General features: G+C 39.1%; 1 protein-coding gene across 1 annotated transcript in view; it reads right to left on the bottom strand.

The window, feature by feature from the left end:
• The window catches only part of HMGCLL1 (3-hydroxymethyl-3-methylglutaryl-CoA lyase like 1), a 174,981-nt gene that overhangs the window by 72,641 nt on the left and 92,032 nt on the right, over window positions 1-10,308 (bottom strand). The window lies entirely within an intron of this gene.

The raw sequence follows: 10,308 nt of genomic DNA, 5'->3' as shown, positions 1-10,308 counted from the left end.
TATATATATATATAATTGTTCTATTTGTGTGTTTGTAATGGACAGCTAAGTCCCTTTTTGGTCTCCCTCATTACTATAGATTGGACTATAGGATAAATGTCTAACCTCTTCATGGATATTACAAATTCATTCCTTGGCACATACATTCACATGGTAGTTTATTCTATATGTTCAAAATAGTGCTCCTCTTTCGTCTTTTTTCTGGTGCAAACCTGTTTCCCCTGTGTTTGTCTCTTTGTATGATAGCGTTATTGCAGGCTGGCTGATTCTTCACCTGTAGCCTCTGTGGGACTCACTGTCTGCCAGCACCAGTCGAATGTACAGAGTTCTCTCCATGTGACAGCTGCAGATGTCTGTTAATAGCTTGCATGCTAATTCTAATCTCACATCACTCTACTGTGCTCCAATTTATGTCAAAATGGTCTCTTAAAAACGCTGATCTGATAACACGCTTTCCACTTGAAAAATCCTTCTTGGCTTCTCAGTATCTTTGGAATAAATTGGTTTTAAGGTTTTTTATAAGTTGTGAAACACCAATCTAACATTCTATCCTTTTTCCACTAGCCAATTGCCCTCACTGATTCATAGTAATCCTATGTGTGGTGTTAGAGTAGATTTAATGTCCCATATCTTTTCCGGTGACTGATTTTTCAGAAGCAGCTTGCCACGCATTTCTTCTGTGGTACCTCTGGGTGTCGACTCAAATTGCTATCCTCTTTTAGCATCCAAGCATTTTTAACATTTGCACCATCCACCCCTTGACTCCCCCTTCTCCACTGCGCAGTTGCAGAAAATCTCAAGAAATCAAAATAATCTTCTTTTTACTACAGAAACCTATCTTTAGACTTCTCTTATTTTGTAGATCCCCTGTCCTGCCTAAAAGGTCAACAAAAAGGGCCATACGACAAGAAACCACACAGAGATCTGCAGACTGCTTTACTTTTATCTGTGTTCTTTGAAGCCATTTATCTATCTCGTGCAAAACAAACAAACAAAAATCCTAACAACTTAAATTATTGTCAATCACACCTAGTAAAAACAGAGTCACGGGGGAAAAAACACACACGCTAACATGTCAAGGTCTAAATTACCACTATTATTCCATCTCAATTTTCCCCCAAACTCTCTTGCAAAATCAGTAAGATTAATAGGAAGCCAGTGCCTACTGGAAATATCTTGCCAGAGTCCCCAGGATACAGATGCATAAATAAGATACAGGCTAGAGATGGAGAACAGATTATCGTGTGGGGGTGAAATTTAATTGCACCATGTAACTCCCACCAAACAGCCTTTCCCTGCATGGGTCTGGTAAGAAGGTGGGAGAAGAAGCTGGGAAGATTCTCCTGTGAGAAATTATAGACTGGGTTCCCAGGATGCCATCCTGCTGCGTATAAACTCCCACCCCCACGTGTACTTCTGCTAAGTCTATCAACCTGTAAGCAATATGAGATAGCAGACTATTATTACTAAGCTAATGAAAAATAATTTTTGAGATTCTGGAATGCATTGATCACTTTGTGTGATACAAAAACAAACACTTTTTATTTTAATCTCAAAGTGCAGTTCTGCTCAGATTCTCCATTGACTCTATATTGCTAACCTGCTTACATTCTTCATAAACCGACTATTAGATTTCTATCTATTAAAATATATCTCCCTATAAGTTCTGAGCTATATACAAATATTTCCCAAATTTAGAAAATAAATTAGTGTAGAAGAGAGATACCTGGTTGTACAGAGTAGTATTTTTCTAAAAGCTACATGTGGGGTGATAGAAAAACTATTGTAGTCTGAAGTGTTATAAGAAAATGTTCCTGATAGAAAAAGTTGCAAATAATTTGTGCAAAAGAAAATTAGAAAGTTCATTCCAAATGTCCTTTTATGTGCACTAGAGGTCTGCTCCAGGTTTACCTAAAGCACACCTTGTCACCGACACTGTCACCTGATTGATCTGTTTGGTTACTGAAGAAATTAAATATTAAGCCTTCTACTCAGGTTCGAATAGACTAGAGCTGTTTGAATGGAAATTTCATAACCCTCCTTAGCAGACCCTCCTTGGAGAAGGTTGCACATAAAATATTTATTAATATGTCATGCTAGACCTTCACCTAAAAGACTCTTGTGAGTACAATGAATGCGTGTTACAAATGCGAAGCCCCAGCATCAGTAAATTAAAAGTTTGCAGAATACAAATAAATTACTGAACTAGTCCAAAAACGAAATCACTGAACCTGTCCTCCAACTAGAAGTTTGGGTACTTTCTACTACAGGATCACTGTCAATCTGAGCTGTTCACCCCAAATGCCAGGTCGGATGCAGGGAAAGCATCCAGCTGCAGATGGAGACAGATTACAGATAGGTTTTTAAATTATCTTTACCTATGTCTCATTTCTGGTCACCTGTTTTGAAACATGCTGTTATGGATTGATTTAAATTCCTGGCATCTGTATTTGTGAAATATGATCCTATTTGGAAATAGACTTTGCTTACTGTATATATTCGAGTATAAGCTGACCCGAATATCAACCAAGGTACCTAATTTTACCCAAAAAACTGCATAAAAATGTGCTGAAAGTGATAGGAGTTGTGATAAGAGTTGTATGAGCCCCTAATAAAATGATAAAAAAAAGAATGATGAGGGCAATGAATGTACAAATGTGCTTTACACAATTGATGTATGTATGGATGTGATAAGAGTTGTATGAGGCCCTACTAAAATGATTTTTTTTAAATGTGCTGAAAAACTCAGCTTATACGCAAGTATATACGTGTGTTACTTGTATAGAGTGGATTTAAAATTTAACAAATTCCGAATTTTAAAATGAGTATGAACATCGAGATTCACCAAGAGGAAGAGAATGAACATAAAGGGACACACAGGGAAGAGAGACACCAAGTGAAGCTTGTGGACAGGCCACGGACTCCAGGCCTATCACAAAAAGAAACAAGAGGACAAGGGTCCAGACTTCGCCTTTCAGCATCCAGAATGTGAGAAAGTAAATCCTTGTTCTTTAATGCCCCCACGTATGGTACTTGTGTTACAGCAGCCCTCCCTAATGAACACACAATATACTTCTCTGATCTCTTCATTTCCACTCTGCTGCTGTGTTATTTGAACCTTGGTGTTTTGCCAGGAGAAATAATTTTTCTATCTACTCTCCTAAAGAGTTAGTCTTGGGAACTCACAGAGCAGGTCTACCCAGTATTATATGGTTGCTCTGAGTGGAGATTGAATTGATGGCCTTAAGTTTTTATCCTTTTGCTTCCCAAAACAATGCATCTTTGAGTCTATTTTCCACAAAATGGCCTTAGTTCTACCCACAGCAATCTAGGATGGGCATCCTCCTTATTTGTAAATTTCTCATGGAGGCAATGTAGATTGGGCCCAGAATAGAAGACTTCCCTCTGCCACCAACTAGACCCAACTCAATTTCTGGATCAGCTACCAAAGATAGTATTTGTAGTAAACTTTTGGCTTACAAGAGTAGTGTCAAGATTATAGGGTACCTTCTCCTTACCTGTGTGACAGAATGACTGGCAGGCTGGCTTCCTGGCCTATGGAGGCAAAAGTCCAGGGGCTAGGTGGCTAAGAGAGTTGCCTGTTGGCTGAAAAGACCAATGAATGTAGCCTTACTGTTTTGCTGATCCTAATTAATGGTAACCATTTAATAAACCCCTCAATTGTGAATATTGTCTGAGATTTCTGTGTGGCCCTTGCAATGCATTATTGGACCCAGCATAGATAGCATAGATGCATAGTGGCATGGGAGAAACCGTTGGTGTCAGAATAAGTAAAAGAGGAGGGACCAAGGTGGCTTCTCTGACCCCTGCCTCCTGGCACTAGAGAGGCCAAAGGAGGTCAGATATAGCCACTTCCATTGCCGTTCACCTCACTAGAGCTCAAATAATTTGGGAAACCTGGCCTAACATGGCTTTCCTCCTGGCCTAGTTCAAAGAAGTCTTACATTTAGAGGATCTGTTCGACCTTGTTTAGTCCCTATGTCTGAAACTTTTCAAATGTGCACTCTCCTCTCTCACCACGATGCCTTTATTTTACTATAATACCACTGGACATGTTGAATAACACTTTGAGAAATCCTGGGTAGATATTATTTAAGGTAAAGCTGAAAGCCTGCTATCTCAATGGTTAAATCTTTTTTGAATACATTTATGATGAAATGCTGATGTAATTTCTGAGTATCCAAAACTCAGTATTCTATAGGTTGAAGTATCATGGAAAATATTGTCAGTTAAAACATAATTTCACACACTGCCTCAGTATTTCTGAACTTTTCCCCCCTGCCTATCCCTTGCCATACAATGCTTGTTTTACTCTGGTCTTATGTAAACGATGTGTTCTAAGAAAAAAAATCATTATTGCAAATTTCTAGATGCACTAAGATCATATACTTTTCAAGCAAACACTGTACTGAATTCACAAATAGGAACACTTTAAATGTATTGAAATTCCATCTGTAAATTAAAATAATACTATTGCCTGCCACGGGAGGATAGAGCAGGGAAAACGCTCCATCTTAAAGCAGTCTTCTTGCTAATTTCTCGGGAATTGACAAAACACATTCCCTCCCCCTAAGCTCTACGTGAATGTGATTTAGATGGCTACACATCACTTACACATATTAACTATTTGGGGTATATGCTATTCTGGCATTGCTAGAATAATATGTGAGTTTTAAAAAAGTATGACCCTCAAACAAACCATATGGAAAGAAAATAGCTTTAACAGATGTCTCGGTTTTAGAGTATTTTGTACCACATTTTGGTAAATGATGGCTTGAATTGCTCTCCTAGGCTAACACACACGCCTCAGTTTAATAATACGAATCAGAAAGGTACTTAGGAAGTTACCTATTTATAAGAAGATGGTACCATATCTGCAAATAGATTCCATAGGGGCAGATGATCAATATAAATCACTTGATATTTCCAACATGAGAAACACCGCCTGCTAAGCACAGTGTATTAAAAATCAGAAGCCTAACTTAGGAGGTGTTGCTACCTCTCTTAGTAAGCCCCCTATTTTCTAAAGGAAGCAGCACCAATGAGGACAATTGGCACCACAGAGGGACGTTCACAAACAATCAGTCAGTGCAACGTGACCGAGATAGTTGATTCACTTAGCAAGCAGGTTGAATAAATAGGTTGCATTATAAATCTTGTCTCAAAGGGAAAATAGTTTCTCAAGAAAAAGATGACCATTAGGAGGGGACGAAGGTGCCCTTGCTTCACGGCACCGAAGAAGACTGCCATTGCAAAGGCTTAGCACGACGAGGATGCCAGGTCCGAAGTCACTGAGCACTGGACGAACGCCCAACACCAGCAGGAAGAGGAGGCTTTCTAGGCTGGCGAAAAGGGACAGCCGTGGAAACCTTGCCGGGGTTCTACCGCTTCCTAATGGGCACCATGAGTCACAATCCACTTGGTGGCAGTGAGTTGAGTTTTGTTTTGTTTTCTTTTTGTTTTAGAGCCTTCATTCAAAGAAAATGCTCATTAGTATATGAGATAATGTTTTGGGAAGAATTGGAAGCCACATTAGATTTTCATTGGTTTTAAATAAGGAAAAAGCAAATGGTGAGAGGGTTAGTAAATAAAGAAGTGAGTAAAATGTGAATGCTAATGTTTTTCTCTATGAATCTCTGACCTCCAAAATCCCCTAAATATAAATAAATATCAAACTTTCATCATTTTAAAAGCTGTGACTAAAGTGAAACCGAACCATAGACTTCATTCTTCTGTCTCTCTGATTCTGAAAGTCATCTATACTTATCTAAACGCGTTTCATTTGAATGCACCTTTTATTCTGGACTCTAGTTACTTTGCATCTTTACTCTTTTTTTCTGGGAAGTGTGTTGTTAGATACTTAGTTGTAACTGGATATTATGAGTTTACAAGGTCAGCAAGTATGAACCATGGGGGCTACTTTTGCTTAATTATGTCAAGGTTTAAACTTTTACCCCTAGTATCATTTGGTGCATAATTAGCCTCCAAAATTAGTTATTCATTTTTATTTTAAAAATATGTATATAATGCAAAAGTATTTAGATGTGAACCAAGACTCTTAATTTTTAATTTTTTCTAACTAGGTTTTCATGGTTTATACCTGTGAATTGTATAAATTTATACTATCCATTTATAAGCTTCTTAACAAAATCTTAGTGAGATTTTTCATCTAAAATTAATCATCACACAAAAAAGTGGGTATTTGATTCATGTGACTTCATTATAGAGAAGTTGATACTCAGCCTTTACATCCTGAATGTATTATTTGACACAATGGAGAACTACTGCATATCTGAAAGCATTTAAATTCTGAAAGGTTCTCAAAAATCCAAGAAGAATTTCTTTCAAACAAAAAGGGCATTGATAAGAGAATAGGAAATACTTAGATTTATGACATGCTTTTATTTTTCTTTGTCTTCTTAACTATTCTAATATAGAGATGTTAGAAAAATAACCTAGCTTTCCCCCCAAAAGGTCATGTGATGTGCATTTTAAGTAACTAAGTCCAAAATGTAGGCATTGCATTATTCATTCACGTACAGTGTATATACAGGAATAGTTAGCTGACTCTGTATTTTATGTCATTGATTTGGCATAGTATCTTTCCAGAATGTGTCCCAGATGTTATATAAAAGTACTGAGTAAATACAAAAAATACACGTGCATGTGGGTACGTGTGTGAGTGTGTGCCTGCATGTTTCCACTGGATAAGAGGGAGGAAGCAAATAATACTTTTTATGATGTAATAAAAGAAACTATTTAGATGATATGAATGTTTACATTTTTATAAAGATGTAAATTATTTTAGTGGGCATCAGACATCAACTATAATGCCTTATGGCCTTTAATCTGACAGCTGACAACATGAATTTTCTGGATGATGATCAAGTACATGTTGATGCAGCTGTTGCCATAGTAAGCCATGACGAGGCATCTGCTGCAATTCCAAGTAATTGAACATGGACTTTTTCTGATACAAGCACCGAAAGCCTATGACTTATATTAATGAGAACCCAAAATTCAAATTGCTCATAAAATAAAAATGAAGTAAAACCTCTGTAAGATTGTAGGAGAGGACAAGAATAGTTTTCAAATGTGATAAATTCATATATACTGAATCATACTTCAGACAATCAGGGAATGTTCTCCAAGTAAATAAAATCAGCAGTAAAGATAAATTTAAACATGACAAGTGCACAGAGTATAACTTAAAGACGCCACTGTGCTTTGACGACTTGGTTTTCCTGTGGGTCATGTCTTGCCCACTATGTACTTGGACATGACAACCTGCTGACCCACATCTGGCTTTTTAGCAGGTGACGTGCCTAGAAATTGTGTCCTTATCGGTACAAGGATGGGCTCAGCCATCAATCTTAAAGAGGATTTAGAATTTCTATTAGCTCTAAGGAGAGTGTCTGAATGGAAAGGTACAAACTGTTACCAGGTTGAACTCCTGGCCTAAAGGTAGGAGGTTTGAGTCCACTCTCAGAGCACGTAGGAAGAAAGGTCGAGTGACCAGCTCCCCCAAATGCCACCACTGAAAGTCCAAAGAGCACAGACCTACACACCTTAGATCACAATGAGTAAGACTTGGTAGAATAGAACATAGTTCAGTCAATTTGAAGGGCTCAATCCACTGATGTGCTGGGGTGATTTTAAAAAAACATGGTGGCACAAGGGAAAGGTGCTTGTATACTAAGGCACCTGCCTCGCTGCTCAGAAGGAAGGGCTGGCCCTCTGTATCCACAAAAGCCTGGAGTTGAGAGAAAGGGGCAAACCTTCTGGGGGCCATTCTACAGTTTCACACAGTCTCTCTTGAGTTCCAAAGAACTCGAAGGTACTTAACAACAAAAAGATGATAAAAGCTGACTTCCTATGATTTATGTTTAGGTCTGTCTTGGAGCAGGGAAATAAACCCCCAAACCCGCATCTAGTCAACCATTTCAAGCTCATCCCAATGCTGTTCTCCAAAATCGCACCTGCTCGCCTTCCTAAGGAACCAATGCATTTTGTTCAGTCCCTCTGAATCTTGCTTGCCTGAACCAAAAAAATGACCAACTGCTTCTAGCTTTATTCCAAACACTGTCTGATTGGAAGGGTCAGACGCTCAGGGCACTTTACTTCGCTCCTCACTATGCCAGTGAGAATGGCTTAAAAATCGGCTTAAATTTCAACACATGGAAACTTGTGTTGAAATATATTTCCATTTCCCCTTTCTTTTAAAAGACAATTCTCCTTAAAATAGCAGGAATTTTGGATCCTGGAACGCATATTTCATTTTTGAGAGGCGGTGTGTATGACAGACGTGCTGTGAGTTGGCAAGGACTTTCTTATGTAGTACACATGTTGCGTACAAATTGAAAATCTTCTATTTTCTGTCTTTGAGAACACACTGTTTTGGTTTTTATGTTCTTGAAAGTTCTTTATGCGAGATGTATCTATTTTTTAAAATCATGTTAGACAGTAACTATAAGCAGAGGGAAAAAACGATGTGGAGTTTTAAAAGCATCAGAAAGGGAGCTTCAAATGTCGCGGTCTGACACTGCACAGCATCTAGTCAACCATTTCAAGCTCATCCCAATGCTGTTCTCCAAAATCGCACCTGCTCGCCTTCCTAAGGAACCAATGCATTTTGTTCAGTCCCTCTGAATCTTGCTTGCCTGAACCAAAAAAATGACCAACTGCTTCTAGCTTTATTTCCAGTACTCAACCTTTTCTTATTAACATTCGGCATTTTAATTTATTAAAAAGACAAAGCATGCTTATCACATCTTCATATTTATCATAAGATAAAATGGTTTCTTGACACCTAGTATTCCAGGCAGGCAAACACGAAAGCAGAATTTCTGTCTTTACCCTCCCTCTATACAAGGAGTTTCACAAAGTTCATGGAAAAATTGGAATGAAAAGATCATGGGATTCCTTCCCATGAAAATGTTGAAGCTCCTTCATGTCTCTCAATGCTGATAAGAACCACCAACATCTCCCCATTTCTACTCACCACTGCTCTGACTTTTTACTGACTTGCTGGTGACTACCTCCTCCAGCTGTCACCATCGGTCATCTTGCCTACGGTGGTGGTTTACATGAGCTAGGATGCCGGAAGCTATAAATCTATATAAGGTCACCAGAGTGGACAACTTGCACTAGAACTTCTAGCCTAAAACACACTAGGGAGAAAGGCTTGGTGATTTTCTCCATGAACCAACCAATGGACACCCCATAGACCACAGCAGAATAAGGCCCAACACAGTTTGAGAAGCTGGGATTCCGAGCTTAGAAATCCAAATGAAACTCCCTGCTGTTAAATTGATTTTGACTCCCAGCGACCTGATAGGACAGGGTAGAGCTTCCTCGGTGGGTTTCTGATACCATAATCTTCACGGAAGTAGAAAGCCTTGTCTGTCTCCTACGGAGTGGCTGGTGGTTTGAACTGCTGTCCTAGCTGCTAGCAGACCAACACATAACCACTACTCAAAGGTTAGAAGGCACTCAAAACTCCCAGGGGTTGCCACAGGGGGCTCAATCATAGCAACAGTTTTGAAAATGGCCCCGGGCCTGGCACGTTTTGTTTTGTTGCACAAGGAGTCCCCATTAATTGAAGCCAACAAAGAGCAACCGCCACCGACGCTCCCTCAGAAAAGCCCAGAAGAACGAGCTGGGAAGCAGAATCATAAGATCGGCACCTTCAGGCCTCCATTCTGATGTCCCCTTTCTAGACCGGTGGCAGAGCAAGACTGGGTCTGTGGACTAGGAGCCAATGGATTAGTTTGCTGCCATGTCCTGCAGTGTGAGTTTTCTACTATATAGCACTGACAGTGCAGACCCAGAGCAATATAGTTTGTACAAGGGCAGCCATTACAAAGCGGAAGGGCTGGGCATCACGAACACACCTGCGCTTACAGAAATAGTGTGACACAAATAGAAAGGGTGGAGACACGCACAGCAACTTTCATATCTCTTCCAGAGCATTTGGATGGGTTTCTCAACGATGTTCTGCACAGTTCTCTGCATAGGAGAGAATTGATAAGTCTAACTTCCCGTGCAAATCAAGAGCATAATTTTATGTGTTACATTTTCTGTTGAAAATCTGCATGAAATATTCATGGAACAAAAAGTCATACTTCTTAAAAATAATAAAGGAAAAAACCTTGAAAATGACAAAAGGCAACATCCAACAAAAAGCCCCCATAGGTTTACACTAATTTATCAACCCGCCCTAGGCTGAGATCAAAAGAGAACTGCATTTGGATCCTTGGGAGTTAATGAACTAGTTAATAATGTCCA

This window comes from Echinops telfairi, unplaced genomic scaffold (genome assembly GCF_000313985.2).
Source record: "Echinops telfairi isolate 266 unplaced genomic scaffold, ASM31398v2 ScPeMD7_3533;HRSCAF=4204_1, whole genome shotgun sequence".
In the NCBI taxonomy this organism is placed as follows: Eukaryota; Metazoa; Chordata; class Mammalia; order Afrosoricida; family Tenrecidae; genus Echinops; species Echinops telfairi.
The sequence above is the reverse complement of the archived record's forward strand: the minus strand, read 5'-3'. Positions and strand labels throughout refer to the sequence as shown.